The sequence below is a fragment of the Schistocerca nitens genome, chromosome 10 (genome assembly GCF_023898315.1).
Source record: "Schistocerca nitens isolate TAMUIC-IGC-003100 chromosome 10, iqSchNite1.1, whole genome shotgun sequence".
Taxonomy (NCBI): Eukaryota; Metazoa; Arthropoda; class Insecta; order Orthoptera; family Acrididae; genus Schistocerca; species Schistocerca nitens.
Genome location: NC_064623.1, coordinates 701,896 through 726,073, shown reverse-complemented (window position 1 = coordinate 726,073; position 24,178 = coordinate 701,896).

Here is a 24,178-nt window from a genome sequence, read left to right as displayed (position 1 = left end):
CGAATTAAGTCGGGTGATGCTGAGGGAATTAGATTAGGAAATAAGACACTTAAAGTAGTAAAGGAGTTTTGCTATTTGGGGAATAAAATAATTGATGGTGGTCGAAGTAGAGAGGATATAAAATGTAGACTGGCAATGGCAAGGAAAGCGTTTCTGAAGAAGAGAAATTTCTTAACATCGAGTATTGATTTAAGTGTCAGGAAGTCGTTTCTGAAAGTATTTGTATGGCGTGTAGCCATGTATGGAAGTGAAACATGGACGATAAATAGTTTGGACAAGAAGAGAATAGAAGCCTACGAAATGTGGTGCTACAGAAGAGTGCTGAAGATTAGATGGGTAGATCACATAACTAATGAGGATGTATTGATTAGAATTGGGGAGAAGAGGAGTTTGTGGCACAACTTGACTAGAAGAAGGGATCGGTTGGTAGGACATGTTCTGAGGCATCAAGGAATCACCAATTTAGTACTGGAGGGCAGCGTGGAGGGTAAAATGGTAGAGGGAGACCAAGAGATGAATACACTAAGCAGATTCAGAAGGATGTAGGTTGCAGTAAGTACTGGGAGATGAAGAAGCTTGCACAGGATAGAGTAGCATGGAAAGCTGCATCAAACCAGTCTCAGGACTGAAGACCACAACAACACAACACGAACAGGAAGGGTCCCAACATACTTCCCTTGGGCACACCCGAAATTGCTTCTGCATTTCACGATGAGTCTCCATCCATTCTGTATAACACAGGCACTGCACTATCATACACTCCTGGAAATGGAAAAAAGAACACATTGACACCGGTGTGTCAGACCCACCATACTTGCTCCGGACACTGCGAGAGGGCTGTACAAGCAATGATCACACGCACGGCACAGCGGACACACCAGGAACCGCGGTGTTGGCCGTCGAATGGCGCTAGCTGCGCAGCATTTGTGCACCGCCGCCGTCAGTGTCAGCCAGTTTGCCGCGGCATACGGAGCTCCATCGCAGTCTTTAACGCTGGTAGCATGCCGCGACAGCGTGGACGTGAACCGTATGTGCAGTTGACGGACTTTGAGCGAGGGCGTATAGTGGGCATGCGGGAGGCCGGGTGGACGTACCGCCGAATTGCTCAACACGTGGGGCGTGAGGTCTCCACAGTACATCGATGTTGTCGCCAGTGGTCGGCGGAAGGTGCACGTGCCCGTCGACCTGGGACCGGACCGCAGCGACGCACGGATGCACGCCAAGACTGTAGGATCCTACGCAGTGCCGTAGGGGACCGCACCGCCACTTCCCAGCAAATTAGGGACACTGTTGCTCCTGGGGTATCGGCGAGGACCATTCGCAACCGTCTCCATGAAGCTGGGCTACGGTTCCGCACACCGTTAGGCCGTCTTCCGCTCACGCCCCAACATCGTGCAGCCCGCCTCCAGTGGTGTCGCGACAGGCGTGAATGGAGGGACGAATGGAGATGTGTCGTCTTCAGCGATGAGAGTCGCTTCTGCCTTGGTGCCAATGATGGTCGTATGCGTGTTTGGCGCCGTGCAGGTGAGCGCCACAATCAGGACTGCATACGACCGAGGTACACAGGGCCAACACCCGGCATCATGGTGTGGGGAGCGATCTCCTACACTGGCCGTACACCACTGGTGATCGTCGAGGGGACACTGAATAGTGCACGGTACATCCAAACCGTCATCGAACCCATCGTTCTACTATTCCTAGACCGGTAAGGGAACTTGCTGTTCCAACAGAACAATGCACGTCCGCATGTATCCCGTGCCACCCAACGTGCTCTAGAAGGTGTAAGTCAACTACCCTGGCCAGCAAGATCTCCGGATCTGTCCCCCATTGAGCATGTTTGGGACTGGATGAAGCGTCGTCTCACGCGGTCTGCACGTCCAGCACGAACGCTGGTCCAACTGAGGCGCCAGGTGGAAATGGCATGGCAAGCCGTTCCACAGGACTACATCCAGCATCTCTACGATCGTCTCCATGGGAGAATAGCAGCCTGCATTGCTGCGAAAGGTGGATATACACTGTACTAGTGCCGACATTGTGCATGCTCTGTTGCCTGTGTCTATGTGCCTGTGGTTCTGTCAGTGTGATCATGTGATGTATCTGACCCCAGGAATGTGTCAATAAAGTTTCCCCTTCCTGGGACAATGAATTCACGGTGTTCTTATTTCAATTTCCAGGAGTGTATTTATCCGCCGATTCTGGGCAAACGACTTTCAAGTGAAATGTCTCCTCTCCACGGAAATATACATAATGGATGTACTAGTACAGGTTGTAGTCAGATGGTTGACGATATATGGAAGTTCGGGTGTGGCCATTTATTGTGCTAGGGTAGTCAAATGGAAAGGCGACGGGTGGCCATTTATCGTGCTAGGGTAGTCAAATGGTAAGGCGACGGCTGGAGATAGGCTGGCAATCAAGGATCGAGCGTCGGTCCGGCACGAGTTTTCACTGCCGTCATTCCATTATACAGCTGATGATTGTCCATATTCACAACTGCGAATACATTTCGTATATTTGATAAGGACTTAGTCGCAGCAGTGCATGTCCGAAGAAACATTGAATCTTAGTTTGGAATAATACAGGCGTTGCCAATATCGCGTGAAGTACTAGTTCCATAACTGCTGAGTAGTTGCCTATTGTCTGTAAAAGTAAGATGAGCACTGGTTTGGTATGGCTGAATGCAACTGATCGTAGATCATAATTTCCGTTTGCAGACAATTTCTCTAGAGTTCTCACAATGTCTGGGAAATGTTGAAAAAATAGTGTTACGATTTTATATTTTTTCACACTATCTCGTCTCTCACATTCGTGATAAATTGGAAACGTATTTCCAGTGTGCAGTGGATTCTCCAAAAAAAAGTTTGTAGCATCGTTTACAGTGACAACAGTAATCGTAATTTCTGGCACTGCGTTTACGTCGTTACCCACAAGGTTGAGTTTGCGGCTTGAGCACAGAAATTCTGAGGATCGATAATATTTCTTTCTGGAAAATGGCCTGTACACTGCTCTCTCTGCCTGCCATTGTAGAACAGCCATCGAAGACAAATCCTACACAATTTCCAGCGATGCGCAGTTACCGTTCCCCAGTGAAGTAGATTTGCCGTTCATTGAGTCGCGATCAGCACGGAATTTGTTTTGCCTTTCCACAACGGTAGCTTTCGACGGACGTGCTTCCCCATACACACTCTTCATACTCCGATGGATGTCTACCGGCGTTTGACCTTCGGCAGAAAAGAACAACAGCACGTTGTTCCTCTTTGGACGCATTTGGTGATAACGTCGTCACAGTTCACGTTTCAGCATATACTACATACACGTCGGAAAGACACGAATGTCACATCAATCCCTCGCCTACATGTCGGTCCTTATATACTCGCATCGGTGTTGCGCTACATTGCATATACGCTGCAGTAACGCCTTCAGACGTAAACTTTTGGATCGGACCTTGTATGATGATAATTTTCCGTAGAAGTGGGATATATCTCGTTTCTTGATGTTGGCTAGCACATACTCTGAGCATTGTAGACAAGAAATCAATGTGAGCCCTTAGTAGGTCGTTCACTGCGTTATCATTTAAACTTATTGAGGTGCCACTGGATAAAGAACTGTCAATTATGAATGATGTGGACTGCTGAGTGTAGTCTTTGACACATTTCCTAATTCCTGATAACACCCCTTGTCATGAGACTACTTTTAAAACCCACATACCCAATAGGAATAAATTGTGAATGGTCCAGAACCACACGAATCGCGTGTAAATATTGATTTTTATGTGAATAAACAAGGGGTTTAGCAGAACTTTATTTCTTTAATACGCAGATCTGAAACAAAGAAAGAAAGAGTAATATTACGGTTCTTTTGCCAGCATGTTTAGCTATCGGTATGACGAACTGTCGGCTAAAAACTTCAGGCTGCAGCGCTGAGACACGCAAGTTCAATTGTCGAATCTGTGGTCTTTATTAATAGTGTCATATCAATTGATGAAAAAATTTGCAGGGATTATTTCTGTAAACGTACACGTTGACAGAGGGCTAGTGCAATCGACGTTGTTATTTACAAAACAATACATTGCTTCAGTTAATATATTTGATTCTTAGTTCATGTCAAAATTCTGTACGACTGATGGGCAACTTTCAGTCATATTCGCTACGAGATTGTTTTTCCCGCCACGTATTATTTACTCTTTGAGTGTTTTCCCTCGACGAATGATTGCTCTTTGAACGGCTTATGTATACGAGCTGCTGTGGCTTTGCGACACTTGTGTTGTTTGCTCTGTCTTCGACAGTCACTTAACGAGGCGAATTTGAAGCTTGCAGTATTTTATAACAGAGTTCTGCAACAGAAGCTCTTATTGTAGGTTTCCAGCGTCCGCCGGCCGTGGTGGCCGAGCGGTTCTAGGCTCTACAGTCTGGAACCGCGCGACCGCTATGGCCGCAGGTTCGAATCCTGCCTCGGGCATGGATGTGTGTGATGTCCTTAGGTTCGTTAGGTTTAAGTAGTTCTAAGTTCTAGGGGACTGATGACCTCAGAAGTTACGTCCCATAGTGCTCAGAGCCAATTTTCCAGCGTCCAGCAGAAAGTTTTCTCGGGGTAGAGGTAAGAGATAATCAACTCGAGATGAGACTGACACGTGATCGATAGCGATAGTGCTCATAGGTAGTTGCGAAAATGTGTGATTTGTATGTTCGTCGAGGATGTTAAGGCTGTTGTGTTTTTGTTAGACGTGTCAGTATATGTGAAAAACGTTAAGTGGTCGTACTGCACGCAGTTTCTTGTGTTCTGCAACCTCTGCGGCAGCCATTTCCTTCACGATCAATCATAGTCAAAACCCCTATTGTAACTGAAATGGTGCTTCTTTCGGTTGTCAGTGGCTTGAAATAGATAAGAAACTAGGTGGGTTTGTCTTTAATGTCGCTGACCCATATTAAGTTTCTAGTCAGTTTTATGTTCATAATCTACTGTCTGACAAGTTAATGGTCGCAGCTTGCAAACATTGTGTTGATGGCAGTGACTGCCTTGTACGTTTAGTACCACTCAACTGGTGCAGTAATTCTCTGGAATGCGTTCAGTTAATCCTGGCACGATGTGCAACAAATGTAAATTATTTGTAAGCAGGTCGCGTAAAAGTTTCATGCGTTCATTTGTGACAGTGTTTACCCTCTCTCTGTATGTCTGTGTGTGTTTCCCAGAATCGAAATAAGTTAATTTTGAGCCCCCCCCCCTCTTCCCCCCCCCCATAGCCCCTCCCCCTCTTCACAGTCTAAAATTAGCTTCGACTCCAATAGTACTTAAATCAAAAATTGGGATTCCTCTCTTACAAGTTTCAAGTCACAAATATAACGCAGGTTTCTATCAGTTCACCTACATGAACATCTACATCATACTCGGCACGGTGAGTGTCGGAGGGTACTTTCGGTACCACTATCTGATCCCTTCAACCCTGTTACATTCGCGAATAGTGCGTGGGAAGAATGATTGTCGATAAGCCTCTGTATTGGCTCTAATTTCCCGAATTTTCTCCTCGTCCTCAATACGCGAGATGTTTGTGTGTGGAAGTAATATGTTCTGCGACCTCTCTTGGAAAGTGCTGTCCTGAAATTTCAACGTAAATCTCTCCGTGATGCACAACGCCTCTCTTGTAACGTCTGCCAGTAGCATCTCCGTAACGGTCTCTCGCCAGCTAAACGATCCCGTAACGAAACCCGCCGCTCTTCGTTGGCTCTTCTCTATCCCCTCTATCAGTCCTACCTGATAGAATCACAGATAAATGAAAAATACTCAAGAATCAGGCGAACTAGCGCCTTATATGCCACTTCTTTCGTGTATGAGTTACATTTTCTTAAGATTCTTCCGATGACTGTGAGTCTGGTATCCGCTTTTCCCACTGTCTGTTTTATGTGGTCATTCCACTTAAGGTCGCTCTAGATCGTTGCGCTTAGATATTTTAAGGCAGACGCTGTCTCTAGCTGTTTGTCATCAATAGTGTAACTGTACATAGTGAATTTCTTTTCCTATGTATGTGCAACATGTTACATTAATTTACGCTCAGTGTCAACTGCCAGATCCTGCACCATTCATCAATTCTCTGCAGGTCGTTCTGCAAATTCTTACTATCTTCTGGCATTGCTACTTTGATATAGATAATTGCATTATCTGCTAATAGCCTTAAAGACCGTTCGACGCTTCCTACTAAATCATTTATATACACATATCAAAAAATGTTTTCCATCATCTCGATTCCGAGAGTTCCGGAACCAGTATAAAAAATTGTAACAGAGATCAACATAAACATCAATTCCGCTCTTTTTATTGCTCATGAAAACCACACATTGCATGTTGTACCACGATATGGCGAGACCTTCAGAAGTGGTGATCCAGATTGCTGCACACACCGGTATCTGTAATACCCAGTAGCACGTCCTCTTGCATTGATGCATGCCTGTATTCGTCGTGACATACTATTCACAAGTTCATCAAGGCACTGTTGGTCCAGATTGTCCCACTCATCAATGGCGGTTCAGCGTAGACCCCTCTGAGTGGTTAGTGGGTCACCTCGTCCATAAACAGCCCTTTGCAGTGTATCCTAGGCATGTTCGATTGGGTTCATGTCTGGAGAACATGCTGGCCACTCTAGTGAAGCGATGCCGTTATCCTAAAGGAACTAATTCACAAAATATGCACGATGGGAGCGCGAATCATCCTCCTTGAAGACGAATGCCTCTCCAATATGCTGCTGATATTGTTGTCACGGGATGGCATTCACGTGTCGTACAGCCATTATGGCGCCTTCCATGACCACTAGCGGCGTAGGTCTGCCCCACACAATGCCATCCCAAAACAGCAGGGAACCTTCACATTGCTCCACTCACTGGACATTGTGTCTAAGGCATTCAGCCTGACCGGCATGCCTCCAAACACATCTGTGGCGATTGTGTGGTTGAAGGCATAGCGACACTCATCGGTGAAGAGAACGTGATGCCAATCCTGAGCGGTCTATTTGGCATATTGTTGGGCCCATCTGCACCGCACTGCACGGTGTATTGGTTGCAAAGATGGACCTCGACAGGGACGTCGGGAGTGAAGTTGCGCATCAGACAGCCTATTGCACACAGTTTGAGTCGTAACACGACGTCCTGTGGCTGCACGAAAAGCATTACTCAACATGGTGGCGTTGCAGTCAGGGTTTCTCCGAGCTATAATCCGAAGGTAGTGGTCATCCACTGCAGTAGTAGCCCTTGGACGGCCTAAGCGAGTTCCTGTCTCCCTGTATCTTCGCCATGTCCGAACAACATCGCTTTGCTTCACTACGAGACGCCTAGACACTTCCCTTGTTGAGAGCCCTTCCTGGCACAAAGTAACAACGCGGACGTGATCGAACCGCGGAATTGACCGTCTAGGCACGGTTGAACTACAGACAACACGAGCCGTGTACCTCCTTCCTGGTGGAATAACTGGAACTGATCGGCTGTCGGACCCCCTCCGTCGAATAGGCGCTGCTCATGTATGATTATTTACATCTTTTGGCGGGTTTAGTGACTTCTCTGAACAGTCAAAGGGACTGTGCCTGTGATACAGTATCAACAGTCAACATCTGTCTTCAGGAGTTCTGGGAACTGGGCTGATGCAAAACTTTTTTTGATGTGTGTGTGTATTGGAAACAGCAACGATCCCGTCACACTTCCCTGTGGTACTCCGGACATTACATTTGTCGATTTCGAGTGGCGTGTTGTGTCTGCAAGAAAGTCTTGAATCGAATCGCAAGGCTGCTCCGATAGTCTGTAAGCTCGTATTTCTTTTTTTCATTAAACGGCATTGCGGGACGGTGTCAAATGCCTTATTGAAATCAAGGAACACGGCATGAACCAGAGCGCCGTTGTCCACTGCACTACGGATCTCACGGAGGAACAGTGCGAGCTGAGTTTCGCAGGATCTCTGTTAGCGAAATCCATGTTGATTTTTATAGAGTTACGTAGTTTCTTGTCATAATATAATAAATTGTAGATATGTCTTATGTTTAGTGATCATTTCTGAAACTGTACATGTTAATGTGGGGCTGCAACCGAGTTTTTTTTGCGTCGAGTTGTAGAATCGTGAGTATTATTTGTCCACAAATTCTGCTTAACTGCCTACTCTGCCTGCTCTGTTTAGTCATTCTGATTTAGTGACCGTTTTCTCTCATCAGTTGTCCACTGATCCATACAACCATTCTGGACAGGTATTCAAATACTCCCGATTTGTGTAGAAAGCCCGTTGGAATCTTTCAGTACAGATACAGCAGAGTTCGTTTCTCGGCAATAAGTGCAGAGCGCGCCTCTAGCTCACTGTTACAACACAATGCAGACCGTCCCTCTGCAGTATTTGCTGATCACAATCGTAGCGAAACCTTTTTCTCTGTGATTTGATGAACGTAGAAGAGCTTGTTCTTGATAGTTCTAAACTGCAGCCTATCAGACACCTTAATAGCTCCCTATTTACAGCAAACGCAGCGGGGCCTGTGAAAACCAGGCAAGAAAATCGAGATCGCAGAAAAGAATGAGGCGGCGTAAGAAGCAGCGATCTTTCAGGTACGAATACTTCCTCTTGGAAGTACAGTCAAAGAACATTCGCCGTTATGTAACTTTCTGAAAGTGTAAAAACTACACTACTGGCCATTAAAATTGCAACACCAAGTAGAAATGCAGATGATAAACGGGAATTCATTGGAGACCTAAGGACTGTGCGACTGCAACATTTATTCTTCCATCGATGGAGTTTCTGGAGGAAATAGAACTTCATTTGCACCGTACTTTCTATGAGAGGTGGAGAACTTGACAAATCTCACTTCTTTTGCTATATCCTTCCTCCTCCAATCCCAAAGAAAGCAGGTGTTGACAGATGTGAAAATTACCGAACTATCAGTTTAATAAGTCACAGCTGCAAAATACTAACGCGAATTCTTTACAGACGAATGCAAAAACTAGAAGCCGACCTCGGGGAAGATCAGTTTGGATTCCGTAGAAATGTCGGAACTCGTGAGGCAATACTGACCCTACGACTTACCTTAGAATAAAGATTAAGGAAAGGCAAACCTATGTTTCTAGCATTTGTAGACTTAGAGAAAGCTTTTGACAATGTTGACCCGAATACTCTCTTTCAAATTCTGAAGGTGGCAGGGGTAAAATACAGGGAGCGAAAGGCTATTTACAATTTATACAGAAACCAGATGGCAGTTATAAGAGTCAAGGGACATGAAAGGGAAACAGTGGTTGGGAAGGGAGTGAGACAGGGTTGTAGCCTCTCCCCGATGCTATTCAATCTGTATATTGAGCAGGCAGTAAAGGAAACAAAAGAAATTTTCGGAGTAGGTATTAAAATCCATGAAGAAGAAATAAAAACATTGAGGTTCACCGATGACATTGTAATTCTGTCAGAGACAGCAAAGGACTTGGAAGAGCAGTTGAACGGAATGGACAGTGTCTTGAAAGGAGGATATAAGGCGAACATCAACAAAAGCAAAACGAGGATAATGGAATGTAGTCGAATTAAGTCGGGTGATGCTGAGGGAATTAGATTAGGAAATAAGACACTTAAAGTAGTAAAGGAGTTTTGCTGTTTGGGGAGTAAAATAACTGATGATGGTCGAAGTAGAGAGCATATAAAATGTAGACTGGCATGGCAAGCAAAGCGTTTCTGCAGGAGAGAAATTTTTTTAACATGGAGTATTGATTTAAGTGTCAGGAAGTCGTTTCTGAAAGTATTTGTATGGAGTGTAGCCATGTATGGAAGTGAAACATGGACGATAAATATTTTGGACAAGAAGAGAATAGAATCTTACGAAATGTGGTGCTACAGAAGAATGCTGAAGATTAGATGGGTAGATCACATAACTAATGATGAGGTATTGATTAGAATTGGGGAGAAGAGGAGTTTGTGGCACAACTTGACTAGAAGAAGGGATCGGTTGGTAGGACATGTTCTGAGGCATCGAGGGATCACCAATTTAGTACTGGAGGGCAGCGTGGAGGGTAAAAATTGTAGAGGGAGACCAAGAGATGAATACACTAAGCAGATTCAGAAGGATGTAGGCTGCAGTAGGTACTGGGAGACGAAGAGGCTTGCACAGGATAGAGTAGCATGGAGAGCTGCATCAAACCAGTCTCAGGACTGAAGACCACAACAACAATAACATCCTTCCTCCATAGTATTATTTTTAAAAGTACATCCTCAGGGTTCAACTAAGAATGATCTATTTCATTTACGAAATGTAGTAAATAATTTGTCCTCTACACCAGGGTGATCTGGTTAAAGGACTGCAACGTTTGTTCTCCAATCGACTGGATTTTTGGTGGACGGAGACACTTCATCCACCATACTGACTATGGGAGATCCTGGATAAATGTTCTTTCTTTTGGTATGTCCTTCTTTTGCTTTATATTCTTAAAAGTCATATCTGTAAGTTCACTAAGAACAATCCTCTTTTTTTTTATTCCTTGTTGACTTTTATGGTCCTGAAACAAGGAAAGGATGGCCTGGCCTTTGTAATCTGTTTACTTCAACCCCTCACAAACCAACCAACCATCAACTGGGTTTTAGGTGGAAGGGAACCACCACCTCCCTCATACTGACTACCAGCCTATCTTCTATATTTTATTATGTACGTATTTTGCTTTACATTCTTATCAGTTATATTTATCAAGTTAACAGTGAAATAATTGACTCGATTTGCGAAATGTTGTAAAGTTTTTGTCATTTACAGCGTGGTGTTCTGATTGTGTGCTACAATGTTTATTCTCCCTTTAGCGGCTTCTTCGTGAAAAAGAGACGCCACATGCACCATTTTAAGTAACAGATTTCCAGAACTTGATAAATCTGCTTTATTTAGTTATGTCCTTCCTTTGTCTTTTATTTTTGATTGTCAGATCAGTATGTTTATTAAGAACAATCAATTTGTTTAAGTGTTTCCTTCCTTTCCATTAAATTTTTAAAAGTCATATTCCTATGGTCACTAAGAATGATCTATTTGATTTATAAAATGTAGTGACTCTTTTTTTCCTCACAGCAGGGAGATTCCACTGTATGTGTGCAATGTTTATTTTTCCATCGACTGGGTTTTTCGTGGAAGGGAACCACCACATCCAGCATACCGACTACAGGAGATATTGGGAAAACCTTCTTTCTTTTGGTATACCCTTCTGTTCCTATACATTGTTATCAGTTAAATTCATCAAGTTCATAGTGGAATAGTTTATTTGATTTTGAAATGTTGTAAATTTTTTGTCCTGTACAGCAGGGTAGTCTAACACCACATGCACCATACTAACAGATTTTCGGATATTGATAAATCTGCTTTACTTAGTTATGTCCTTCCTTTGTTTTTTATTTTTGATTGTCAGATCCCTATGTTTATTAAGAACAATCGATTTGCTTTACAAAATGTAGCAAGTTTTTCTTTCCTCACAGCAGGTAGATTACATTGTATGGGTGCAGTGTTTACTTACCCACTGACTGGGTGTTTCTGTGTGATATACGAGGAAATTCTTCCTTTTCTTGGTATGTCCTCCTTTTGATTTAGATTCCTATTAGTTATATTGATCAAGTTAACAGTGGTATGATTTACTTGATTGGTGATACGTGGTAATGTTTTTGACCTTTAGAGCAGGGTAATCTGGTTGTGCAGCTATAATTTATTCTCCTTTCACCTGGTTTTTGGTGTAAATGAGACACCACTTGCACCATAGTTACTATGAGATTTTTGGATCTTGATTCTGGTACCGAGTGCCGCGTGTTTCGAATCCGCGCCAGATGTCATGGACCTCAATTACCACTAGAGGTGTCTCCAGCCGTCGCGCCATTAGCCGTGATGTGAGGGCGCCACGGTGGAGCACTTGGTCCTAGCGGCCAATAGCAATGTACTCTATCAGGTTTTTAAGCGCCTGCCTCTCACTCAGCAGATAATCTGATATTCGCGTTAGTCTATCAACAACTCGCCTACAGACGGCGTGTTTACTTGCTTTCCATGTACGAGTAGACGTTGTGGATTCGTGAGGGTTCACTTGTGACCCAGTTGCTATTTGTGTGTTGTTGTTCGTTAGGTCTTGTTCGTTCATTCGTCGTTATGCGTTTCCATCTTTCCCTGGTCATTTTGTTTGTTCACAGGCCGCTCCCGTTTGGTCCCGCTGCGCTTTCATTGTCGGCAACCCCACGACTGGAACGGTCGCAGATACAATATTGATAAATCTTCTTTGTTTAGATATGTCTTTCCTTTCATTTTTATTTTCATATCCCTATGTTCATTAAGAACGATCTATTTGGATTACAAAATGTAGGAAGTCGTTGTTTTCCCATAGCAGGGAGATCCCATTGTATTGGTGCAACGTTTATTTTCTCATCGATTGGGTTTTTGGTGGAAGGCAACCACCACATCCAACATACTGACTACAGGAGTTGCTGGGAAAATCTTTTTTCTTTTGGTATATCCTTCTTTTGCCTTACATTCTTACCAGTTATATTAATCAAGTTCACTGTGGAATAATTTATTTGACTTGCGAAATGTACTAAATTTCTTGTCCTTTATACCAGGGTGACCTGGTTTTGTGGGTGTAATGTTTATTCTCCCTTCAACGGGTTTTTGGTGGAAATGAGACACCACATTCACCACACTAACTAACTGGTTTTTGGATCTTGATAAATCTGCTTAGTTTAGGTATGTCCTTCCTTTGCTTTATATTTCTCATAGCTATATCCCGATGTTTTCTAAGAACTCGCTATTGGCATTGACTGAGTTTTTGGTGGAAGGGAACCACCACATCCAGCATACTGACTACAGGAGTGTATGGGAAAAGCGACTTTCTTTTGGTATGTCCATCTTTTGTTATATATTCTTATCAGTTACATTCATCAAGTTAACAGTGGTTTAATTTATTTAATATGTGAAATGTAAATGTTTTGTCCTTTACAGCAGGGTTATCTGGTTGTGTTGCTACCCTGCCGCCATTGGATAAGCAGCAGCCAGCAGCAAGTCATACTCTTAGCTCACTTATTTGTTTTATAGTTTAATTCTTAATTTCGTTGCGTGTTTTTGTGTGCTTGTATAGTTTAAGTCATAATTTTCGTGTGTATTATAGTATTTGAGAGTTGTAGCATCACGTTTTAGTACCCGTATAGTGTAAATTCGCGTAGTAGTCAGTCATCTGTTTGTTTTAAATAGCTTGTGAGATAAAAGAGAGGAAAAAAAGTTGTTAATGACGGATAGGGACTGCGCCTGTTGTGTACGGATTCAGGGGGAGTTGGCCACCGTCTGTAAACAGCTGGAAGCTGTGTTGGCCATGGTCGACATGTTCCAGGCTGTTGCCTTGGGCCGTGGTGACATTAGGACAACCAAGGCGAGCGCTTTGGCGCCTCTGGAACCTGTAGCATTGCCTGGAATCTCTGATGCCACTGCGCCCTCGGATTCAGACGTCCCTGCCGGTCGACACTTGCCTGACGGTGATTGGCGAACCGTGGCGGGGTCGCGGATGCCTGGGCGGAAGGCGAAAGTTGGTGCTGGTCGCAAGGCTGTACCCTTATGCCTCCGTAACAGGTTTGAGGTTCTGCCCAGTGCTGAAAGTACTTCTGAGCCAGCAAGGGCGGCCTCCCCTGTTGCGGCAGTGGCCGGTCTTCCTGAGAGGTCCGGACAAGTGCAGAGGGTGGGATTGCTTGTCATGGGGAAGGCGAGTGATGGAGCCCCTTAGGGATATGGCAGCTAAGGACGGGAAGAGAGCCAATGTGCACTCTGTGTGCATACTGGGGGGAGTCATCCATGATGTGGAAAGGGTCCTTCCGGATGCCATGAAGGGTACAGGGCGCAGCCAACTGCGGGTGGTGGTGGCTCATGTCGGCATTAATGATGTGTGTCGCTATGGATCGGAAGAGATTTTCTCTGGTTTCCGGCGGCTATCTGAGTTGGTGAAGACTGCCAGTCTTGATAGCGAGATGAAGGCAGAGCTCACCATCATGAGCAGCATCGTCGACAGGACCAGTTGTGGACCTTTGGTACAGAGCCGAGTGGAGGGTCTGAATCAGAGGCTCAGCCGGTTCTGCGACCATGTAGGCTGTAGATTCCTCGACTTGCGCCATAGGGTGGTGGGGTTTTGGGTTCCGCTAAATAGGTCAGGTGTCCACTACACACAGGAGGCGGCTACACGTGTAGCACGGGCTTTGTGGCATGGACAGGGCGGTTTTTTAAGTTAGACCGTCTCGGGAAAGATCAAAAAGGGCTCCAGTCTCAAAGGGTGCAGTCAAAGGAACGACAAGAATTGACCAAGCAACAGTCGGTATTGTAGCTGTAAATTGTCGTAGCTGTGTTGGAAAAGTACCAGAGCTTCAAGTGCTGATAGAAAGCACTGAAGCTGAAATCGTTATAGGAACAGAAAGCTGGCTAAAGCCGGAGACAAATTCTGCCAAATTTTTTACAGAGGCGCAAACTGTGCTCAGAAAGGATAGATTAAATAAAGTAGGTGGTGGTCTGTTTGTGCCTGTTTGTAGTAGTTTATCTTGTAGTGAAGCTGAAATAAATAGTTCCTGCAAATTACTATGGGTAGAGGTTATACTCAACAGCCGTGCCAAAATAATAATTGGCTCCTTCTAACGACGCCCCCGAGTCAGATGATATAATAGCTGAACGGATCAAGGAAAACTTGAATCTCGTTTCAAATAAGTACCCCACTCATACAGTTATAATTGGTGGAGACTTCAATGTACCCGCGATTTGTTGGCGAAAATACACGTTCAAAGCCAGTGGTAGACAGAAAACATCTTCCGAAATTGTACTAAATGCTTTCTCTGAGAATTACTTTGAACAATTAGTTCATGAGCCCACATGAATTGTAAATGGTTGTAAAAATACACTTGACCTCTTAGTCACAAATAATCCTGATCTAGTAGAGAGCGTCGTGATGGATACAAGGATTAGTGAACACAAGGTCATTGTAGCGAGGCTCAAAACCATATCAACCAAACCCTCTTAAAATAAACACAAACTATATCTATGTAAAACAGTAGATAAAAATTCGCATGATGCCTTCCTAAGAGAGAGTCTCCATTCCTTCCAAGCTAATTATGTAAATATAGACCAGATATGGCCCAAATTCAAAGGTACAGTATCGACAGCAATAGAGATTCATACCGCATAAGTTAATAAGAGACTGGAGTGATCCACCATGGTGCACAAAACGCGTCAAACACTGTTGCAGAAGCAACGAAAAAAGCATGCCAAACTCAGAAGAACGCAAAATCCTCATGACTGGCTAAGTTTCACGGAACCTCGAAATTTAGTGTGGACGTCAATGCGAGATGCTTTTAATAGTTTCCACAATGAAACATTGTCTCAAAATATGGTAGAAAACCCTAAGAGATTCTGGATGTATATAAAGTACACCAGTGGCAAAAAAACAGTCAATACCGTCACTGCGCGATAGCGATGGAAATGTTACCTAAGATGGTGCTACTAAAGCGGAGTTACTAAACACAGTTTTCCATAATTCCTTCACGTAAGAAGACGAAGTAAATATTCCACAATTCGGAACCAGAACAGCTGTTAGCATGAGTGACATAAAAGTAGATGTCTTAGATGTTGCGAAAGAACTCAGATCACTTAAGAAAGGCAAGTTTTGTGGCCCAGATGGTATACCAATCAGGTTCCTTTCAGCGTATGCAGACACAAGAGCGCCTTTCCTAGCAATCCTATACAACCGCTCACTTGACGAAAGGTCTGTTCCTAAAGACTGGAAAGTAGCACAGATCACACCGATATTCAAAAAATGAAATAGGAGTAACCCATTGAATTACAAACCCATATCACTGACCTCAATTTGCAGTAGGATTTTGGAGCGTATACTGTACTCGAACATTATGAATCACCTTGAAGAAAATGACTTATTGATACATAACCAACACAGATTCAGAAAATATCGTTTTTGTGCAACTACATGAAGTAATGAGTGCTACCGACAAGGGATCTCAGATCGATTCCATATTCCTAGATTTCCAGAAGGTTTTTGATACCGCTCCCCACAAGCGACTATTAATCAAATTGCGTGCATATGGAGTATCGTCTCAGTTGTGTGACTGGATTCGTGATTTCCTCTCATCGAGGTCACAGTTCGTAGTGATAGACGGTAAATCATCGAACAGAACAGAAGTGATATCTGGCGTTCAGCAAGGTAGTGTCATAGGCCCTCTGCTGTTCCTAATTTACATAAATGATCTAGGTGATAATCTGAGCAGCCCCCTTAGATTTTTTGCAGATGATGCTGTAATTTACCATCTAGTAAAATCATCAGACGATCAATTCCAATTACAAAATGATCTAGAGACAATTTCTGTATGGTGCGAAAAGTGGCAATTGGCACTAAACAAAGAAAAGTGCAAGGTCATCCACATGGGTACTAAAAGAAATCCGATAAATTTCGGGTATACAATAAATCGCACAAATCTATGGACTGTCAATTTGACTAAATACCTAGGAATTACAATTACGAGCAACTTGAATTGGCAATACCACATAGATAATATTGTAAAGAAGGCGAGACAAAGAGTGCACTTTGTTGGCAGAACACTTAGAAGATGCGACAAACCCACTAAAGAGACAGCCTACATTACACTTGTCCGTCCTCTGCTGGAATATTGTTGTGCGAAGTAGGATCCTTACCAGGTAGGATTGATGGAGGACATCGAAAAAGTGAAAAGAAGGGCAGCTCGTTTCGTGTTATCGCGAAATAGGGGTGAGAGTGTCACTGATATGATACGCGAGTTGGGGTGGCAGTCACTGAAACAAAGGCAGTTTTCATTGCGGCGAGATCTATTTACGAAATTTCAGTCACCAACTTTCTCTTCCGAATGCGAAAATATTTTGTTGACACCCACCTGTGTAGAGAGAAATGATCATCATAATAAAATAAGAGAAATTAGCGCTCGAACGGAAAGATTTAGGTGTTCCTTTTTCCCATGCGCCATTCGAGAGTGGAATGGTAGAGAAGTAGTATGAAAATGGTTCGATGAACCCTCTCTCAGGCCCTTAAGTGTGAATTGCAGAGTAACCATGTAGATGTAGATGTAGATGTAGATGTTTATTCTTCCTTCAATGTGTTTTTGCTGGAAATGAGACACCACACGCACCATACTGAATAATAGATTTTCGTAACTTGATAAATCTGCTTTGTTTAGGTATGTCCTAAGTTTGCTTTATATTTTTAAAAGTCATATTCCTAAGGTCACTAGGAACGATCTATTTGCTTTACAAAGTGTTGCAAATCTTACTTTCCTCATAGTAGGGAGATTCCATTGTATGGGTGTCTGGTACCGAGTGCTGTGGGTTTCGAATCCGCATCAGGCGGCATAGAACTCGATGACCACTAGAGGTCTGTGCAGCAGTCGCACCGTAAGCTGTGGCTGCCTGAGCTCCTGGCCTCGAGTCCAACGTGAGGACGCCTCTGCGAAGCACGTGGTCCCAGCGGCCACTAGCGACATATGCTGTCGTCTATTTATGCGGCTGCCTCTCACTCGGCTAGCCATGGATGCAGATCCTCTACAACTCCCGTAAACTTGATCCCCCTCACCCGCTTGTCTCTCCCATCCTCTCCCACCCCCGTCCACTGCCGCGCCTGTATTCCCACCTCCCTCCTGCTCTCCATCCCTCCACTCTCCTCACCCTCACCCATGGTGGCTTCCACCAACTCCTCCTCCCTGATGATGTCCTTCTCCCCTCCATCTCCCCCCCCGCTACGAATTTTGATCCTCCCCTTCCACACCCTGTGTTTTTTCCTTAGGGAACCCTCTCTGCCTTCTCTTCCTACTCCCTTCCTTCCCCCCTCCTTCCCCTGGGCTTCCCCTACCCCCCCACCCCCCCCGTACCTTCTTTCCTCCACCTTCCATCTCCTCTGCCACTGGCATCTACACCCTCACCTCTCCTTCCTCCCCCACCATTTCCCCTTTTGGCAGGTCCCCGGACTCGTACACGTCAAGTGACCATTCGCGTGCCGGAGATCATCACCATCGGTTCTTTGTGTGTGCCGTCGTTTTAGTGCCTCGGTGTTTTCACCGCCCATGCTCCATCGTCCACGTGTGTCATTTCAGTCATCAGTGTTTGTGTACAAGTGCTGAACGTTTTTTATTTTACTACACCTGTAAATGGCTCCGTGTTTTTTACTCATGTGTCTACTGTTTTTTGTCCACCATTATGTTTTGTTTTTCTGTATCTTCCTTGTTTCTATTTGTACTATCTGTGGCCGAAGAGCGGCGTAATATTGCCGCTGCCGGCCCACCTTTTGTATAAAGTGTTAAAATAACAATAAAGAAAAAAAAATTTGGTGAGGCAGTCTGGTGTTCGCCTTGAGTTGGTTGATATCTCGCTTATAGACATCGTGTTTACGTTGCGTGTGCTTTCTTCCTGTTTGCGAGGGGATGTTGTTTTAATTTCTTGAGGTTATCTCTTGTGACCCCATTCTTTAATACTTTCTTGTTGATCTTGGTGTCTTCTTGGTTGTCTGTCATTGTGCTTGTCCTTCCATTCCCATTCGTCTGACTTGTTTGTTCGCCGGCCGTTACCATTCGTCCCGCCGCATTTTCGTTAGTGGCAATCCCCCGACCGTTCCTGCCGTTGTTACAACATTTTGGTGACAAGGTAAACGGTAATAGTTGTTCCCATGGAGGCTAAGTTGCTCTGTCTGTTGCAACAACAACAGCAGCAGCTCGTGCAGCAGCAGCAGCCTCCAGTTAGACAAACTACAAAAGTCGATGTGGTTGCTAATGGATACAGTTGATGCCCGGGACGCATTACCACAACAGCTTCCAAGTCCTCGGGTGTCCGATGCTTTCCCCACATCTGCTGTCATTCCCAACTTTTAATGACGCTAAAGAAGACTGTAAAACATACTTACATTGGCTGAAACAACATTTCACGGCTTTTCAAATCACGGATGACCCACTGCAGTGGCCACTGTTTTTGTCTTGGGCCACCCCAGACACATTCTTTCTTCTCTGCAAGTTGGCACCCTTGTCTGATCCTGTAGCTCTCTCTTTCCAGGATATATGCCTTTTGCTGACAAACTATTATTCACAGTGCTACTATGTGGTCGCCCCTCAGCAAGAGTTCCACCAGTGCCATAAACAGCCTGGACAATCATGGACTTGCAGGATCTCAGCGATCAATGTGATTTTAAATGCACCAATCAGCAATGTAAGGCTTCCTATGTGGACTCCCTGATCCGGGATGTGGTGGTTCAGCTGGCTCCCGATACTGAGGTCCACACTGAGGCGTTGAAACTCAATAATCCCTCATTGGAAGAGATTCTCCGAATTGCCCACCATCTGAAATTGCTCAGGTGGCTAATGAGTGTCTCAAGGCTCACCTGCAAGTGGCGGCGATCGACGCATCTCTGTGGGTTCCACCCTTGCAATGTCGATGTGGCCCAGCCAACAGAGGCCAGTGCCATCGGGACTCCTCTTTGTCTGATGTCTCTATGGCATCAGAGCTGGTCATGTGGCCAGCTTCTATCTTGCCCACAGTGCTTTACCGCACATGCTCAAGCTGATTGCCCCCATTGCTGGAAAACGTGCATGCTGTGTGAGAAGGAGGACCACATGTGATATGTTTGTCATACTCGTGTGACTCACCCCTGTCCTTCCTCTAATGGGCCTCAGGATACAGTACATGCTCTGCCATCAGTCGTCCCGCTGGAGGACCCATCAGCACGGAGGCTACTCCTCACGCTCCGCCTTTTTACTGAGGATGTCAGTTTTCAGGTCGGCACTGGCGCCACCATCTCCCGGATAAATATTGCATTGTAGTGGCTTGGACTCTCCTGCATTGTTGCCGCCCTCTTGGTGTTTGGTTGCCTGTGGCGATGGTTCCATTCCCCTTTGTGGACAGTCCACCTACGAACATGTTCCCTGGCTCCATACCCTATTTGTCGTCGACCATCCGTCGGCTTCAAATATTTTTGGACTAGATGCATTTCAACTGTTTGGCTTTTCAATTTCCGATGAAGTTATGGTCATTTCCACGGCTGTTCCTTTTCAGGACTTGGACGATCTGTGCTCGGCTTTTGCATCATTGTTTGTGACATATCTCGGTTGTGCTTCACGTTTTGAGGCACACATCACACTTCGGCCGGATGTGCAGCCTTGCCTTTTTCCAGGCCAGACCCATTCTGGTGGCCTCACAGCCAGCAGTCATGCAGGAACTTCATCGGCTCCGGGCTGCTGGCGTCCTCGAGTCTGTGACATACAGTGCTTGGGCGACACCATTGGTGGTCGTACGGAAACCCAATGGGTCCCTTCAGCTGTTTTGGGACTTCAGTGCTACTGTCAATGCTCAGTCCTTAGTAGACACTTACCCCATTTCCCGACAGGAAGACCTTCTCGCCAAACTTGTGGGGATGAGTACTTTTCTAAGATCGACCTGGCTGAGGCATACCACCAGTTACCTTTGGATTCCAATTCCTTGAACATCTTGGTTATCAACACACCTTTTGGCTTATACAAGTACAAGCGCCTTCCATTTGGTGTCTCTTCGGTGCCAGCTATTTTGAAAATGGTTCCTGTAGCAGCTTATGCCGCAGCCTATCCCAGCCTGCGTTAATTATCTAGATGACATATCAGTCACCGGGCGTTCCCACCAGGAACATTTGCACAACCTCAGAACCTTATTTCACGCTCTGCAATCTGTGGGTTTACGCTGTCACCTGGACAAGTGTTGTTTTTTTTTCAACTAGAAGTGGAATACTTAGGCCACTGGCTTAGCAAAGATGGCATTCACCCTTCGGATTGCAATGTCATGGCCATTGAGGCCCTTCCTCATCCCAAGGACTTATTTGAACTCCAGGTGTTTTTGGGAAAGATTACTTATTACTTAAAGTTCTTGCCCCAAGCTGCCTCTGTTGCTCAACCCTTCAATCACTTGCATCACAAAGGGGTACCTTTTGACTGGACTCCTGCCTGTGACCAGGCTTTTCTCAATTTAAAGGTGATGCTGAAGTCCGCCCCTTGACTTACTCCCTTCTCTCTGGATCGCACCTTGGTTGTGGTGGCTAATGCGTCGGCCTACGGCATTGGGGCAGTCCTCACACATCGGAATACCAATGGCTCAGAACAGCCCATCACTTATGCATCAAAGACGTTAAGAACAGCACAACAGAACTACTCCCAGATTGAAAAGGAGGCCCTGGCGATAATGTTTGCAGTCCATATATTTCACATCTATCTCTTTGGGCAAGACCATTAACTCTTAGCTACCCTTTTCGGGCCCCACTCTCACTTTCCAGAGAGGACGGCTCAACGTCTCCACTGCTGGGCATTATTTTTACAGAATTATACTTACACCATTCGCTGTAAGCCCACCACTCACTGTGCTAATGCAGACACTTTGTCACGTCTCCCATCAGGCCCCAATCCTGCTTTCACATTGATTCCGCCCGCCAGGATTCGCTGTACGTTCTGCCTCTTATGGCTGCTCACATTGCCATGGCTATGGGCCGAGACACTATCTTGCGGCAGGTTCTCTGCTACATGATCCATCTTTGGCCCTCCAATATTACTCGTCGGTTGTGGACTGACTTCAACCCCTGGCACCACCTGTCCCACTGGCTATCCATGGTTGATGGTGTCCTTCTGTTGGCCACGGAGTTGGATGCCCATCAGGTGGTCATCCCTCCAGATTTTCGACATCATGTGCTCAGTTTGTTACACCCTGGGCACTGTGGTATGTCCTGCATGAAAGTTTTGGCTCGCCAGCATGTGTATTGGCCTGAAATTGATGGCGATATTGAACGCCTGGTTTGCAGGTGCACTGTGTGTGCCTGTCACCAGGCAAGCCCCCCTCAGTCATTCGCACCCTAGCCTGTGCCTCACCGGCCCTGGGATAGCATCCATCTCGGTTTTGTGGGCCCATTTTTGAGGTCCATGTGGTTACTTATCGTTGATGACTACTCCAAATACCCATATGTCGTCCGCATGGCAGCCACGACCATAGAGGCCATGCTCACGGCCCTCACCTTGGTTCTCGCCATTGAGAGCCTGCCTCACATGTTGGTCTCCGATAATGGCCCCCAATCCACGACATTCTCCTTCCACAACTTCTGTCAGGTCAACGGTATCAAACATATCCGTAGCCTACCTTTCCACCCTTCCTCCGATGGTGCAGTGGAGAGGCTTGTCCGCACATTTAAACAACAGTTGACAAAGGTAGTGGAAATATCTCTAACCACATCAGCCCTCACCCTGTTCTTGAGCACATATCCCACCACACCAACTGACGGACATAGTCTGACAGAGCTCCTCCATGGGCGACAGCTGCAGACCCTGCTCCATTTGCTGAAGCTGTCAACTTCCCACCCCACTCCTAGCCATCTCAGCGTTACGCCCCCAGCATGGCCTTGTGGGCCTGCATGTAAGGGAGCAAGGTGGGCTGTGCTTCTGCCATGGTCGTCACGGCCCATGGTCAGTGTGTGATGTCAGTGCACATGTCGAAAGGATTCTAGCCCCACCATCATAACCAGCTCCATCCATGTGTCCCTGTGGGACTACCGCTGCCACCTCCTCCTACACTACCTCCTTCGGGTAGACATGGTCATCGAGTCGTTGCCACTGCCCTCGGTTGCTACATCCCCGCAAGCCTACCGCCAACCCTCCCCATCCTGAGGTGGATCGGAAGCTCCTTGTAACACCCTGCCCTCTGGCTTGGCTGAGATGGACACCTCGGATGTCCCTTCCTCCCTGACAATGGCAGTTGACAAGCCTGGGTCTTCTCCCATCTGCCGAACACCGCAGCACAGACTGAGGCATTTTCACCCCAATGCACAAGTTTCAGGGGGGAAGGATCTGGTACCAAGCTCCACGCGTTTCAAATCCACAGGAGACCGCATGGAACTTGATGACCACTAGAGGTCTCTGGAGCAATCACCCCAAATGCTGTGGCTGCGCGTGCTCCTGGCCCTGAGTCTAATGTGGGGGCGCCACTGTGGAGCATGTGGCCCACTGGCCAATAGAAAAACACCCTGTCTCTCACTCAGTGAGGCAGTCTGGTGTTTGCATTGAGTCAGTTGACATCTCGCTTACAGACATCGTGTTTACATTGTGTGTGCTTGCTTCCCGTTTACGAGGGGGCATAGTTTGATCTCGTGAGGTTATCTCTTATGACCCTGTTCATTAATACTTTGTTGTTGATCTTGGTACCTTGCTTGGTTGTCTGTCATCTTGATTGTCCTTCCATTCCATTCTTGTTTGTTCGCAGCCGCTCCAGTCGATACCACCACATTTTCATTAGCGGTCAACGGCATTCCTGTTGCGGTTGCAACAGGTGGCAATGTTTATTTTCACATCCACTGGGTGTTTGGTGTAAGGGAACCATCACATCCAGCATACTGACTACTGGAGAGACTGGGAAAATCTTTCTTCTGGTATGTTCTCATTTACTTACATTCTTATCAGTTATATTCATCAAGTTCACGGTAGAATAATTTATTTGTTCTTTGAAATTTTGCAAATATTTTATCCTTTACAGCTGGGTAATGTTGTTGTTTGGCTACAATGTTTATTCTCACTTCAACAGGTTTTCAGTGGAAATGAGACACCACATGTACCGTACTAACAGATTTTTTAAAATTGATAAATCGGCTTTGTTTAGGTATGTCCTTACTTTGTATTGTATTTTTGATAGTCATATCCCTATGTTCACCAAGAACAATCTATTTGCAATACAAAACATAGTAAACGGTTCTTTCCTCACAGCAGGGAGATTCCATTGTATGGGTGCAATGTTTATTTTCCCATTGACTGTGTTTTGGTGAAGGGAACCACCACATCCATCATACTGACTACTGGAGATAATTGGAAAATCTTCTTTCTTCTGGTATGTTCTTCTTTTGCTTGGCATTCTTATCAGTTACATTCTTCCAGTCCACAGTGGAAAAATGTATTTGATTTGTGAAATGTTCAAAATTTTTTACATTACAGCAGGGTTGTGTGGCTAAGTTGATTATTCTCTCTTGAATGTATTTTGTGGTGGAAATGACATACCACGTTCACCTTACTAACTAACAGATTATCAGAGCTTGATAAACAAGCTTTGATGAATTCTTCTCTGGTTATCAGCCGAGTGGTGGCATCATCTTGTCGCAACGTTTCAATGAGTTTCATACCCATCATCTTCTGGCGAAGTGACGCGATG